Here is a 12,338-nt window from a genome sequence, read left to right as displayed (position 1 = left end):
CATTGAAACTGGTCTGTTGAGCCATTGTTATCATCCCTGGCCATCTGCTGCTGAGGAGTGACATTCCCTCTCATTTGCATGATGAGTGATGTATGAGGAGCTTGGGAGGGCATATGCCCTGGTTTAATGACAAAGCAAGTGAAAGTTTTTTTCTTTTTTTTTTCTTAAACAAACAGAAAAAAAAAGATTGATATATAAATAATAATGAATAGAGGAGAGAGAAAAAAATATATATATAAAGGAATATATCAACCCTGAGTGCACATGCTTTTTTTCTATGTCTGTTTTGTCTGCATGTATGTTGCATTTTTTCTCAAAGCGCACACAAATCTGAGGCTTCTGTGCGTGTGTGTGTGTGCGTGTGTGTGTGTGTGTGTGTGTGTGTGTGTGTGAGTGAACGAGGCGCATGAGTAGAGACTAGTGCGCACATCTGCCTTCTTGTGTGCCTGTTTGTGTGTTTTGCGGATGTGCGAGTAGAGAGAGGAGAGGAGGGTGAGGGAGGGGGGGGGGGTTGGTGGCTGTTGATGTGCAAATGTGCATCATGTTGAAGGGCTGTGAATGGGGAGGTGTGACGTAAAAAGGGACCCGAACGCAGGTGCTTATCTCGAGGCTGTCAAAGGCACAGTATGTCATATTCCTGGGGACTACCTTTCAAAGCCGCAGCACCAGCTCAGCTATCAAGAGACTAGGAGAAAATCTAACTTTTTTTTTGGATCACAACACTAGGTTGGTGTCAAAGTTCTTTTTATTTATTACACTGTCAGCTGGATCGGCATTTAACATCACTGATATTATGTATCGTTGATGTTTGCAGCAAGCTTTTAGCTCCAGTCTGTTAGATGCTGTCTAGAATAGGAGTGTGAGAAACTTACACAGATTTGCAGAGCTTTATTCTGCTGATAAACGTGCACTCGAGGTATTACGTGAAATGGCATTATGCTGGCAGTGATTTTGAAATGTGACAGCGTCTATTTTGGAAAATGTTGCTCTGTTGGTGAACAATGTTTGCTTGATAACAAATCAGTGTTCTTAAAATCTTTGCTGGAAAGCTAACACAGCTTCTGTCCAGGTTTCAGACAGTTTGAGAAGAGATTAAATGGCTCAAACTGGTTTTTCTTTTTTTTTTTCTTTTTTTTTTTTTTGAGAGGCATGACCTATTTTTGATCATCCAGATAACATGAGATACTGTCTATCTAGATTAATTTTGCAACATTTGTGTGGAGTATAAGCTTGTCTTAGAGGAGCACATGTTTGTATTGTGTGCAGAGACAAAGCATTGTCAGGTTGCCTCTGGCTTTGACTGTGACAGCTGTACATACAAGACCACTGAGCCTAATGCACTTAAACATTGACTCTGTGTTCCAATAACATATTTGAACAGTCAGTCAAGTATTTTATTGCATCCTGTTTTTGACTGTCGGTAAATCTGGTTAAGTTTGTAAAACTATACACTAAACTATACTAAATGTAGCGTTGTGGTAAAATTGTGTTAAAAATCATCAGCTTTTGGCTACTTTGTGATCAGTTTTATGATTTACACCTATTTATTCCACAGGGCCTAACAATTAAATTCTGTTTTTATTTTGTTTTGTAATTGCTTGCATTCTAAAAGTTTAAAAACTATATAATAACGCTGAATGCGGTTCGATAGACTATAAGTGAAGTTTTGTGTTATACGTGAGCAACCCTTAGCTTTGAACAAATTCAGTGGAGCCAAAGCCCTTGACAGTCTCCAGAGCAACTATTGATTTAGGACGACGGCTGCTGGTTGGAAAAGTTCATTTACTAACTTGCGGCACACTAATGGGTCAGAGTCTACTTGATGACCCACCTGATTTGATCGCTGTTCAACAAAAATAGAATTTTTATTTTAAATGACAGGAAAGTTTAGGCCTGTGTTAGTGAACTTGAAGTTTGAATCATGTTTTAATTTTTCAGAATTTGTTTTTGAGAAAAAATAAATTAAATTTATCACCCAGATGTCAGTTGTAGTCGGTAGTCTTCATGTAAATTAGACTGCTGTTATATTATGTAAGTTTTATTTCTCGCTGACAGAAAAATTAAATCATTTTTAGTGTTGGAAAATGTCATTAGAAATTTTGGGAAATATTCAATGGTGAGAAAAATTTTAAATGGCAGTTGTCATTCTGCCTGTTAGTCTCAATTCAATGGGAACTCGCAACAAACATGACCAACAAAAAATTATAAATAAAAGAAAGAGGCACAGATAACACAGTATTGTAAAAAAGTTGCACATCTCGCCAACCCTCCGTGAAGTTTGGCAAGTAATGTAGAGAACGCAAAATGAAGACATATATAAAGTGAGGCTGGGAGTTACACCTCTGCTTTGTTTTAATTGTACACACAGCTCAGGCCATTGTGTGTATGTGTGGCATAGCAGTGATAAGCCATTATTCCTGTCTGCTCCCCACCCTCTGCTCGAAGGCAAAGCACACAAATGTAACCTCTGTTCACCTACAGGAACTGTCCATGGTACCTGCTGCCCAATATTCTCAAACTTAACTCGCATCCTAGAAAAGCTCTTCTGTAGCAGATTTTTTTTTTTAATCTACTTCCACTAATCGTACAAAGTATTAAAAGAATAAAAGTTTTCAGTTATTGGGGTCTATTGATTTTTGATATCAGTAATCGCTGTCAGGAGCACACAGAAACCTCGCTATACACGTCAGTGTGATTCACGTTGTGTTACCTGTGTTATTTTGGGTTGTTTTTTTCCCCACCCTGCTCAAATTTCAATTAGTTAATCCAGAAAAATGAATTATGTGGATTGAATTCAACAAAGTCTCCGAAATGATACATCTGCTGTCGAGCAGCTGGTGAAAGGATAATTGTAATTAATTACTTTTGAACAGTATTTGTGATTCATGTTGGAAAACAATGTAAAGCAACAGTGTCCTGTATGATTTTTAGTTTTTGATTCTTTCTTGTGTCATATTGTCTTTATTTCTCTACACAGCCCTTTGAATGGTTTAAAACTAGCGAGGATTTATTTCACAATGACAGGAGATCAACTTAAAATATAAAATAAGTAATTTTACATAAATTTGTCTCCAGTTAAATAATATTAAACCATATAATTAAGTCTGTAAAATTTTACCAGAACTCCTCATTACATGTGTCTTATAGGTTTATGGCGTAATTATTATTATTACATTTTCTTAGCTGATTCCTTTAGTGGATTGACTCTCACCGTAAAAACGGTAAAACGAACTTAAATCATACGTTTAAAATTCACAATAAAATACTCCAGTAAACACAGGTACTGGCTTGGATCTACTTCATCAAAAAAATAACAAAAATTGTCAATAAGGTTGCATAAGGTCCCCCCCCTCCCCCGGAAGAATAATAATAAAACACAGCAGAATAAACATTTTGCTGACTAGTTATATTTACTTGACAAGCCAAGACTATGAGATGTTCTCAATTAATATTACATGGGATTTCTTTTGCCTGTTTCCTTTTTAGAAAATATATTTCAGAATGTACCTTGATTGTAATGTACCTCATTGGCTGCAGTTTTGTTTGTTGGCCTAACTATAAAGGATCTGCTTATACCCTTGTGGGTTGGGAAGAATTAGGATTTATGAATTTATTTCCTCTGTTGTATTGTTTAAACAGCTTTGGTTTAGTTTTGATCCCTTCCTCTTGCCTTTGAGGCTGTTCCACGGTGTCAGCTGTTGACTGATAGTAAGAGAACTGCCTCACAGTGTGAATGAAAGAAAACTAGCGGTTGGTAAACACTGATAAGGGATAAATAGAAAGCGGTCAGGCAGAGATAGTTCTGTGGGAGCCCAGATTGTGTGCGGTCTGTTAAAATGAGATTCTGAGCCTGTCCTTTTTATTCTTCCTCCCCTCCCCTCCTCTCCCCTCCCCTGTGCGGCGTTTGTCTGGAAAATCTCCAGTGACCCGGCTCGGCAGTCCCAGGCTGCGGTATTCTCTTTTTGTATTTGTTTTGTTTTCTAACAAGGGTCAAGTTGGCCAATAGACACGTCCCCGATGCTTATAGACAGCTGTCATGACTTCAAGTACTTACAATAGTTCAATTTTGCATGAATCCGTGGTTTGGAACCAATAATCATTACAGAAAGATAACTTATACATAATTGTGGAAAAACCACTTTCGTACTTGTTGCTATCAATTTTACTTCTACAATACTTTTGTTTAAATGAAAACTAAAAAATAAAAGCAAATGGCACTCGTAAACATCCATCCATCCTTCCACTGCTCTAATCACTACTTAAAGTACTGTATAGTTATCAAGTCAAGACAACGTGTACATGGCTCTGTCACCATCTAATGGTAATTACAATCAAATACAATCAAATAATTATGTATTTGCACCCCTTCACTGTTGTCTATGAGGAATATAAATCTCATATATCATTGCAACTCACTTTAAAAGTCTTATTCAGTTTCTTTAAGTAGGAGCCTGTTTTTCTAGTAATCATTACTTTTTTTTTCCTGGGGTGAATCTGTCTTTTATGTCACCATGTGGTGTATTTACACAGAACATAATTCAGCCCATTGTAGCCCGGCAGCTAATGAGATTGGTTGTTAAGTGACACAAAAGCTAAAAAAAAAAAAAAAAAAAAAAAAAAAGCTTAGCATTTCTGGGTGAATATCACAGTGTCCCTGCACACACGCACACACACACACACACACACACACACACACACACACACACACACACACACACACACACACACACACACACACACACACACACACACACACACACACACACACACACACCAAACCAAACACTCTGAGCAACGAGACTCTGGACTACCCAGTACCCCACCTCGACATCCTTCTGCTCCGTCTCTCCACCAGACGTCATTATGAGATGCAAAACAAAGGCTAAAGGGGGCATGGTAAGTCGAGCTTGTGATTCTGCCCTGTCGGACATGTTAACATGAGTGCATTTAGATGTAGATGACAAGTGGTTCTGTTTGTCAGTGTGAGGATGTGTTGTGTGAGCCCCAGGCTGAGATAAGAAGCTTCATTGAAGGGTCAGTAGCAGTGATACTGTTCTGTGTGACTCAGAATAAAATCAGCTCCTTTTTCTTGAAAAATCCTAAATAGGAGAACCGCTGCTAAAACTTTTCTCTCTATTTCTCTCTGTGTACGCTACTCTCTTTCCTTTCTTTCTCTCCTTTCCTTGCTCTTCCTTGTACACTTCAGGGACTTGACTTGGTTTTTATTCACAATACTATAAAGTGTCTTTCTCTTATGTGTGCATATACAGTATTAGTCAGAAGCTGTTTTGTTGTTGTTGATTTGTGCGTAAAACTTGGACTCACTGCGATCTAAGGATTTATCTAAAAATCTCAGAAATGTCTAATACAATATGACAGCACCGGAGGATGTTGTCAAGCAACCAGACTATAGCTATCGATTGCTGAATGTTTTTTTTATTTTTATTTTTTCAAACTTGTGCGATGTGGTTTTGACACATTTGAATCGTTGTGCGGATATTTCCTTGGTTATCTGGGTCTTCTCTTTTTGATCTCTGATTATAGCATCATTAGTGATTTCTGTGATTCATATTTTTAAGTGCATTAGCTTATAATGCTCCACTGTCAGGCTGGAAAGTCTTTTAGAGTTCATAACATATATTAAACCCAGGACTTAAGTCAAATTTACATTTTTTTGTTGAAGATAACTTCTTTTATTGATGCATATAATCATATTCATGGACCATCTGCTGATTTGGCAAGCTTGAATCAAACTCACAAAACAGTCCTGCTAACGTTTTAGTACAAAATAGTCTGGCTTAAATGTGCTTGCCCAGACGTGCGTGTACGTATAATGTGTGAGTCTGAGAGATTGTATGGATATTGGATAATACTTAATTTAGATCCTCCAGGCTGCTCATGCCATATTTTATTTTATCATGATCGCTTTGGGAGCAGGCGAGGGCTCGTGTTTGAACAACTCAGTAAATAATGTTTGTCTGACAATAAGCAAAGCAGAATCTCGCTTTAAGGAATCTGATTAAACTCTTGACCACAGCGTACGGCTGCGAGTTCATATCAGTCACAGTGTTTACGTAGATTTCACAGTGCCGCGTCGCACGCTTTCCACCCGGGCTGTGATTGGCTGCGGAGGCCCTCACCTCTGGGGAGTAATAAAATGCCTCTTGAGGCTATCCTAGTTATTCTGATATCCAACTCAGTTATGGACCCCCCCTCCCCCCCGGCATGTGTTTTCTCAGAAACAAGAACTCACCACTGGGCATTCTCACTGCGCAAAATACTTATGTTCGACTCATTCCAAACAAAGCTTACACAGATTGAGAATTCATATGCCAGAGGTAAATCCGAGTTAACACGGATTTATACTGGCATGAGTTAAAGGACTAGAGTTTGTAATCCAGGTGGCCGAGGGATTTTACCATACAGTGGCAAAAATCACTTAAAACTCCCCCAACATCCTAAGCCACTGAGCTCAGTAAGCAGACAGATTGTTCAGAATTGATGACAGCATAACTATATCAGAGCAGGACTCTGTAATAGTGTGCATGCACGTGCATCTGTGTGTGTGTGTGTGTGTGGGTGTGTGTGTGTGTGTGTGTGTGTGTGTGTGTGTGTGTGTGTGTGTGTTTGCACATGTGAACACTTTTGCTTCCTATATAAACTCAATTAGTACTAAAGGGGCTGTTTAGAATTAGACCTTGCCAGATTGGTACTATTTTGTTTCAACAGGGGTTGGGGGAGTTGTACTGGGAATACTGGGTGTCTATCTGCATAAAGATCAGTAGCATGAATTTTAAAAAAAAAGACAGCATCCTTCCATTTCAACGATACGTACTGCTCAAATAATTAACGTGTTAATTGTCTTTTGCTCGATCGCCATAACCAGTACTTTAAAACATAATGAAAAAAATAACAACAAAGGTTGGCACACACACACACACACACACACCCATGTGCACATGTGTGTGGAGGACAGAGGAGCAGAGATAGAGTGGAGTTGTTTAATGACAGGAACAGCTGACTCATTTAGAGGGAGCAGTGAAAGGTAATTAACCCTGGGAAAACTACAGCTGCCATGCGAGCTGTTCACTTCAGTGCAATCTGATTAGGAATCACTGCTCCAGCCCATGACTCCTTTCAGACACTGTGTGTATGAGGTAAACTTTTCCGTTCACCCTGGAGAGCCCCAGAGCACCGGAGACCTGCCTTTTGTGACGTGAGGGGGGGGGGGATTAGCCGGAATGGTTACTACGTTTCTCCAAAATTGCAGACCACCTGGTAGCATTGAAGCAACCTCCTCCATGAAAGGGGGCCTTTCCTGGGCAGGAACAATGAGCAGGATTATGCTGCTCATTGTTACACCAGGGCTGGAACTCCCCCCCCACAAACACCTGTCCCCAAATTAGACAGGTTTGGGGGAAAAAAAACAAAACATCGTCAAGACAGAATTGAAGAATTCAAACTGACATGAGAACGGTTTTGGCAGACTGGAGACACGCCAGTCGGTGAATTATTGGCCACTCCGTTTATTATGCTATTGCTTCATGGAGTAGTGTGAGAGGACTTTTATTTGTCTCAATATTTTGGTGCTCTTAATTGGATTGAAATTCACAAATAAAATAGCATATCATCTTGGCCCCTTTCATACGATAAAGGAACTAAAAGCACCAGAAATTTGGTCAAAAACAGAAATTGGCTCTTTGATGTCAGAAGAAACAATCTGGACTTGGTGCCTCTGTGTAGTCCGGCTCCAGATGAACTCAATTTAGAGGGAAGGCTTTGGGATGACTTTGGAAGATGATTAGAAGATTCATAAATCACCTCGGCATAGGTGTCACCATCTGAATCTTTCATGGGACTCTTGCTAACTCTGTCCAATAACAAGTTTCCCCTGTAGTTATGCCATCATAACAAATCATTGAAGCGATAGTGGCTAGCCAGGCTACTAATTGTCTGTTAAGAATTCAGTAAAGCGGTGTTCTTTTATTGAAGCGTCTCTGTCTTTGAGAAGAGATAAGATGCCAATACTCTCCTCTATAAAAGTACTTTGGCAAAAGGCACAAACACTTTGGTTGGCCGTCAGGGTAGCTGTGAGGTTGTCATATCTGAAATCGCAGTTGACTTGAAGATTTTTTTTACTGTCTCTACTGTGCAATGGAATGCTTCAAAAAAATTGCAGGGAGAAGAATATTTTTTCTTTAACGTTAGTTTTTCATTTCAGTTTTCTAATAGTTAAATATTTTTCTTTTCGCTGAACTATTGATTGCAATAAATGAATTATTTTCCTGCTTGAAGAGCATTTATAAAATTCTGTTCACTCTCTTCTGTCCCTTAAATAAGAAATAATTTTAAATATAAATAATGATTTAATGTAATAATTTTTGTGTAAACAAAACAAAAATTATAGTGCTGAAAATTTTTAGTATGTACGTATTCAAAAATTAAACATTGTGACAATTTTTTTTGTCACAATGCTCACATTGTGACACTACATTTCCTCTTTTCCACTTCTTAAATATATCGCAGCTATAATTCTAATGTGCAGCTGGTATTTAGGCACACAGCGTCCCTTGTCACCTTACAATAAAAAGCCATAAAATAAAAGTTGTTTATCTAAATACTCTCTAAACAGAAGCTGATTTTAATCTCAGAGCAGAGCTTAATTTACTCACCATAAGCTCATTTGCATCTCAATGAAAAGTGGTGAAAGCAATCGACTGCTTTATGTATACAATTTTACAGAAGCGCTTTCCGAGCAGGTATATTCCTTCAGCTCACCTTTAGCTTCAACCTCGCTTTATGTTTGGCTGCTACTCAGCACAACCCAAGTGTCTCATAGGGTAAATATAAATGACGATCAATTCCCTGTATCCTCAATAATTCATTACAAGGAAATATGAAAGCAAAAGGTGACATCTCCTGCCGTTTGCTCTTTATTATACACAAACAGAAGACACTTAGCATGTAGAATTAATGTGAAAATTATTCCCGGGGTAAACTATAAACACAGAAGTTACCCCGCACATTTACCCTTTTTTCCCTTTCCCCTAGATCAGAGTGTAATTGCCAGTAATCAGGTCTGTTTGCTGCTGATAAAACCACTCTGAATGCGAAGAACCCTCTTTGTGTGATGACTCAATTATGGCAGAAGTGGCTCATCAAACCTGGCCCATCAGCTGCTTTAATAAATAAGGAGGAAAACTTGCTGCAGGCGCATTATAATTCCATTCATTCCATAATTAAATCCATTCCAGTTTTAACCCTTCACTCAGTGTGCTTCTGGTAAAGAAAACAAAAACAAGGGGGGTGGGTTGGTGGGTGGGGGTGCACACACCAGACAGTGACCTTGCACAGAGCACCCATCCGTTCTCTATAATTCACAATGATACTGTTGAGGGAAGGTGAAGAGAAAGATGTCCATGGAACAGAATGGGAATCAGTTAAGACGTCCTGCTCGCTTGCTTATTTATTTAATGTTTTATTTATTTATTTATTTATTTATTTATTTATTTATTTATTTATTTAATGTGGGCATTGTTTCCACACACAACCTTAGACAGTAATTACATTAAGAGCCTAATCTAATCATAACATTTGGTTGGTTTACTGTGCAGCACTGACATTTTGAAATCTTATTTTGTGTAATCTCATTTGCCTCTATCATCTCGCCTGTACCCCCCCACCCCCCTATCTGAAGGAAATGTAAATAATGTAATTAATTTTATGGTCTCCAGAATCTTACTTTGCTAGTCTGGCCTGTTTTATTGGTTCCAAGATGAGGTATCAGCACAGTGCCGGTGAGCTTTTTTTTTTTTCTTCATCACAATAACGTCTGTGTTAATTACATGAGAGCATCCCAAGTGCGTGGATAAGCTGCGAACAAGGGGACACAAAGACTCAAGGTCAGTGATGAATGTCCACAGCAGCTGCACAGTATTAATAAGGTATTATATGAAAATAATGATAATAGCATCACTAACAGCAAAAACCTAAGAGTGTTGTTACAGTGATGTCAGGAGCGTCAGGATGTTTTACAGATATTTCCCCTCCACTATCTCATCTTGGATCCGGCCTCTCTGATAATGGTGCGAGGCAATGGTTATTCATGATTGCTGGACTGGGAAGGTCTCTCTCTTTTTCTGCTCCCAGTCTCAGCCCATTCTCTCCTCAGTGGTGGGAATGCTAGCAGATGGGGTTAGAGGGAAATGAGCTGGGCTCAAAGACAGCTAGCAACCAGATTAACACAGAAAATCTCATAGAGCATAAGCATCAGATTGCCTCGTCCCCCCCCCCCCGAGAAATCTGCATTAGACACAGAAAAATTGTCCTCTGAGAAGCATTATTTGTGTTGGACGCGTGGTTTGTGTATGAAGATGATGGTGGTGGTGGTGGTGGTGGTGGTGGTGGCAGAGGAGGGGTGCTTAAATCTGATTCAGCAGATGACGAACCAGCTCAAATAGTAGTGAGTCTTTTTTTCATATGCTAATGAAACCGAGTGAATAACCCTCCCTCAACCCCCCTATCCTTCTCCTCCCTCCCCACCCTACTTTTGTTTTTCTGGGGAAACGCTCTGTGAGCTCTAATTAAAAAGATGTTCCTTTTTTTTTAAGCAAAAATAAATAATTCCATAATAAGATCTGTGAAGTGAAGAGGCTTAATGTACTCATTGTGTTCATCCTTGTTTTCCCTCTTGGATGTTTTGTATTAATTAGAAGCAAGCAAGTTGATCTCTGTCAAGTAATCAATTTGCACCGTGTTCCTTATTCCATATGAGGTATTAATATTATCTTTCCTCCTCTTTCTCAATTGATGTCTATGTCTTTTTTTCTAGATTATTAAAAGCCAGTAATAAAATCCTCCCAGCAGACAGTTGAACTGATTCCTAATTTGATTTCAAAAAAGTAAATAACTTACAGATTTTTCATCTCTGTCTGTCTGTTTCTTTTTTCTGTTTTAGATAATGAATTTCATGATCACTTCCTGAGAGATAAGTGTGAAAGCATCAACCAGGGTGGACAGTCCGGGTCTGGCATCTTATCCAACAGAGTTCTCCAAAAACTACAGTCAACGGTAAATAGTCTGATGGGAGTCAGACAAGGTTTAAATTCTTAATGCAAGGAGAGAATACTTCTAAATGCCTATAAATAAGTGCTTGTGTAACAATGTATTGTGGTGCCATTGTTCCTTGATTGCAGTGGAAACAAAGAACTTTTTACTTATGAGTTGCGAGAGGCCGGATGATGACATAGTAGTTGAAAGATAATGGTTAGACAGTTTCTTTTTGTCAATGACTCCTCTCAGCGGGATTTGTGATAAAATGTGTTTTTAAGACAAAACTGTATGAAGAGGTTTCCAGATTCATGATGAGATTTCAGAATTTTATTTTGGATAAGCCTTAAACATGTGAATCTGTGTTCTCATTTCTCGACAAATGCAAAGAGAGTGTAAATTTAAATCTATACATAAATGATTGAAAATATGAAAATAAATAAAAAGTGACATGACCGTCCACTTTGCTAGAAAAACAAACATGTTTCATTGTAAAGTATAAAAAAACAAACTATGAACCTTAAGTATTAGACTTATTATTATTATTATTATTATTATTATTATTATTATTATTATTATTATTATTATTATTATTATTATTATTATTATTATTATTATTATCATTATTATCATTATTATCATTATTATCATTGTTATCATTATTATTATTATTATCATTATTATCATTATTATCATTGTTATCATTATTATCATTATTATTATTATCATCATCATTATTATTATTATCCTTAAAATGAGAGCTGAAAAAGTGATCCCACTTTTTTCTTGACAATATTTTATGTGACTATTTGGCAACTCAACAAAATGTTTTGCCAAAGAACAGGCTGAGAGGACTGTAGCTGCAAAACACACATCATTTTATCGCTTACTAAAAGACAACATGATGCAATTTCAAGCGATGAAACTGAAATTAATCACCGAGAAATACTTGAAGCACACAAATCTATTATCTTTCTGAATTTACACTGTATTATAGGATTATTGTAAGAATTGGGACCATTTGTTAAGATCTTATATTCTTATTTTCACTGTAAATCCCTATATTTGTGATTGCTAGCAGTATATCATTAATCAATGTAATGTTCATAACCCACCATAATGTATGTATGAGTGTATTCTACCTATTTAAGGGTAATCTCTTTGACATATGTCTATTATCACTGTATTTCATTAACACATCTGTCTGTACCTGCTTTATAATATGTTATAAACAATTTAGAAAATGTGTATACATATCATGCATATGCACTAAATAATAACATATATAA

General features: G+C 37.6%; 1 protein-coding gene across 5 annotated transcripts in view; it reads left to right on the top strand.

Annotated features, from left to right (window-relative positions):
- The first annotated feature begins 584 nt into the window (after positions 1 to 584).
- Positions 585 to 12,338, top strand: part of st18 (ST18 C2H2C-type zinc finger transcription factor) — a 30,555-nt gene continuing 18,801 nt past the window's right edge. For 4 of the 5 annotated variants that reach the window (XR_011038826.1, XM_068340580.1, XM_068340577.1 and 1 more), the window contains exons 1-2: positions 585 to 726; positions 10,958 to 11,070. The gene's annotated coding sequence lies outside the window, so the exon portion shown is untranslated. Of the gene's footprint in view, positions 727 to 4,809; positions 4,897 to 10,957; positions 11,071 to 12,338 lie in introns of those variants that run through there. The other variant, XM_068340578.1, reaches the window with a different exon arrangement.

The sequence above is a fragment of the Antennarius striatus genome, chromosome 18 (assembly GCF_040054535.1).
Source record: "Antennarius striatus isolate MH-2024 chromosome 18, ASM4005453v1, whole genome shotgun sequence".
NCBI lineage: Eukaryota > Metazoa > Chordata > Actinopteri > Lophiiformes > Antennariidae > Antennarius > Antennarius striatus.
The sequence above is the reverse complement of the archived record's forward strand: the minus strand, read 5'-3'. Positions and strand labels throughout refer to the sequence as shown.